Source organism: Myotis nattereri (genome assembly GCF_964212035.1).
Source record: "Myotis nattereri genome assembly, chromosome: 11".
NCBI lineage: Eukaryota > Metazoa > Chordata > Mammalia > Chiroptera > Vespertilionidae > Myotis > Myotis nattereri.
The window spans coordinates 32108059-32111095 of record NC_138086.1 but is presented as its reverse complement, the minus strand read 5'-3'; the positions used below and the strand labels follow the sequence as shown (position 1 = coordinate 32111095).

The 3037-nt window shown below is 40.7% G+C and overlaps 1 pseudogene across 1 annotated transcript; it reads left to right on the top strand.

Moving 5' to 3' along the window:
* LOC308527359 (acidic leucine-rich nuclear phosphoprotein 32 family member B-like) lies at window positions 1-1391 on the top strand (annotated as a pseudogene). The gene is made up of 2 exons: window positions 1-16; window positions 633-1391. The product of its transcript is annotated as an acidic leucine-rich nuclear phosphoprotein 32 family member B-like (transcript).
* The last annotated feature ends 1646 nt before the right edge of the window (window positions 1392-3037 follow it).

The window sequence follows — 3037 nt, the reverse complement described above, 5'->3', positions numbered from 1 at the left end:
ATGGGCTTATATCCAGGTGGGAATACTGCTATAGTGCCTGACAGTTTTTAAAGGGCTTTCACACACACCATGCTGATATTCATTTGGGTTGAGTTTCAAGTTAAACTTTTCACAAATGTTTTAACTGTGAGTTATTCAGAACAAAATTATCTCCATTTATAGATGAGACTGAGAATCAGAAAGGTTCTGTCTTGCCTGATTATACAGACCTGAAAATGGTCTCAGGCCTACAGGAAGACATGGGAAGTGTAGAGAAGCAGCATGAGAATCATGGCTGGTGGATCTAAGAGAATGTTTATTTGGGATCAAGTCAGAGGGCAAGCTCCATCCTGATCCCTCCTGATGCTTGTCTTCCTGGCAGAAACAGAAGAGGTAATAAACCTTCCACTCCTGGAGGCTAAAGCAAACAGCAGTTAGCATAAAAATGCGAAAAGAAACATTGGAAAACCAATGGACTTTTATATTCAGCTGGGTTGAAAATCAGCATAAAACTGCCCTGCAGTGGGCTCAATGGCTCAAAGCAATTTCCCAACCTGATAATCCTTACATTGTTCATCAAACTTCACCTTTGATCTGCCTGTATGCATTGCTAAAGGGCAAATGTGTATTCAAGTGAATAAAAATCGGACCAGGCCAGAGGTTGGTATGTATCCTCAAGCTGGAGCTGAGGAACCGGACCCTGGCAGCTGTTCAAGAACTTGTCCTGGAAATTGCAAATCAGATGATGGGAAAACTGAGGGCTTAACAGCTGAATTTGTGAACTTAGAGTTCCTCAGTTTAATAAATGTAGGCTTGATTTCAGTTTCAAATTTCCCCCAACTACCAAAATTGAAAAAGCTTGAGCTCAGTGACAAGAGAATCTCTGGGTGTTTGGACATGTTGGCAGGAAAACTTCCAAATGTCACACATCTAAATTAAAGTGGAAATAAACTGAAAGATATCAGTACCTTGGAACCTTTGAAAAAGTTGAATGTCTGAAAAGCCTGGATCTGTTTAACTGTGAGGTTACTAACCTGAATGACTACCTAGAGAGTGTCTTCAAACTCTTGCCCCAGCTGACTTACCTGGATGGCTATGACCAAGAGGATCGAGAAGCTCCTGACTCAGAGGCTGAGGTGGACAGTGTGGATGAAGAAGAGGATGATGAAGAAGGAGAAGATGAGGAGGACAAGGAGAATAAAGATGGTGAGGAAGAAGAATTTGATGATGAAGATAAAGATGAAGATGTAGAAGGAGAAGAGGATGAAGATGAAGTCAGTGGGGAGGAAGAATTTGGACATGATGGAGAAGTTGATGAAGATGAGGATGATGAGGATGAGGATGAAGGGGAGGAAGAAAGTGGGAAAGCTGAAAAGAGGAAGAGAGAAACAGATGATGGAGAAGATGTTTAAGAACCCAAATAATTTGCAAAAAAACCAAAAGAACTGTTCAGTATTGGTTGGACTGCTCATCATATGGATTTGGTAGCTGTTTTTAAAAAAAGGTAGCTGTGTTACAAACCCCAGGACACCCACCCACTCAAAGAGGCAAAGAATAGTTCCTGTGACATTCCACTTTCCTCCATTTAGTCCCTTTTGGAAAGTCACCCCCACGCTTGGGGACTGCACCCCAACAACCTTGTAAGCATTGTTAGGTTTTCATGTAAGACTCTTGCTGTAGCATGGATAGCTATGATTGGTGAGTCAACCAGCTGTGGCTACCAATTACACCAAGACTCTAACACATTTTTACTTTCTGTAAAACAAAGAAGCTTTGTAAATAACATCTTAACATTTTTGGAAAAAAAGAAAGAGGCTCCACCTGGCCCCCAATGCCTTCTAAATTAATACTTCTTATATAATATTTTCATTTGTGCATCAGCCCCTCCTTCAGATCTTGAACCCTGCCATGAAGGTCGCAGCATTCCACCTGGCACCTGGTCTCAGAGCCTTGCTTGGCCATGACCTGGACCCCTCTAGGACACGTCTAAGGTATGGATGACACACCTCTCTGTGCTCACAGGTAGCTGACCCAGGTTTATCCAGGTTATGGAGTCTCAGTAATAGGGGCTTGTCCTGAAACATCACCTAATATGCTATTTATTTGTATCCCTTGTTGTGCGGTCTTCATAGAAAGTCCTGGTTTAGAGTATAAGGAGAAATTCTTGCTGTGGATACCAACATGACCTGGAAAAGTATTGGGAAGGTAATTAATCCTTCGTAGAATATAGGAAATTATTTTTGGGCAAGGGGAAACATTTTTGTATTGGTGCTTACAGCTCTGATACTGTCTAAAAGGGAACACCCAAGACCTTGGGGATTTTCTGTGTCTATAGCCTTTAAACTAGCCTTCCTTTGATATTTTGTGCTCCTTAGAATAAACCATCACAACCACACAGACTATGAGGTCAGTTTTATTCAAAGTAGCAGGAACCACCCTATAGACATAGAAGATAGCTGTAGGTAAAGACTGTTGCATCATACTCTAGGCTCAGATATGTAGCATGGATTCAGGTCTGTGGGATGGACTCAAGTCCTCCTTTGCTTCAATTCAATTTGGATAAGTCTATACAGCTCTTGGTACTCTTCAATCTGAACCTTGGATTCCTTTGTCTATTTCTTTAAGACATTCTCTTAGTTCATATTTAGTGCTTAGCATATCAAACCATTGTCTTTTAATTATGATAATATGAAAGAGTTGTTATGTGCTTACTATACAAACACTGTGTGAACCTTTCAAGGACCTTTTAAAAATTTTTTATTATCATAGATACTTATGGGGTTTCCCATTTTATAGATGCCAAAATGAGCTTTATAGAGGTGAAGTAACTTGCTCAAGGTCACACAGCCTGTCATTTGTAGAGATGAATGGTAGCATGGTAGTCTGACTCTAGAATCAGCCTGCTTAAACATAGAAATGTTGGCTGCTCTTCCTTTTATTCAATGCTCAGTACAGCCTCATGAGGTAGGCAGGAGGTATAGTTTTCTTCTTTTTACCAATGAGAAATCTAAAGCTCAGAGGTTGACTTCATCAAGGTCACCTGGTTAAGGAATAAACC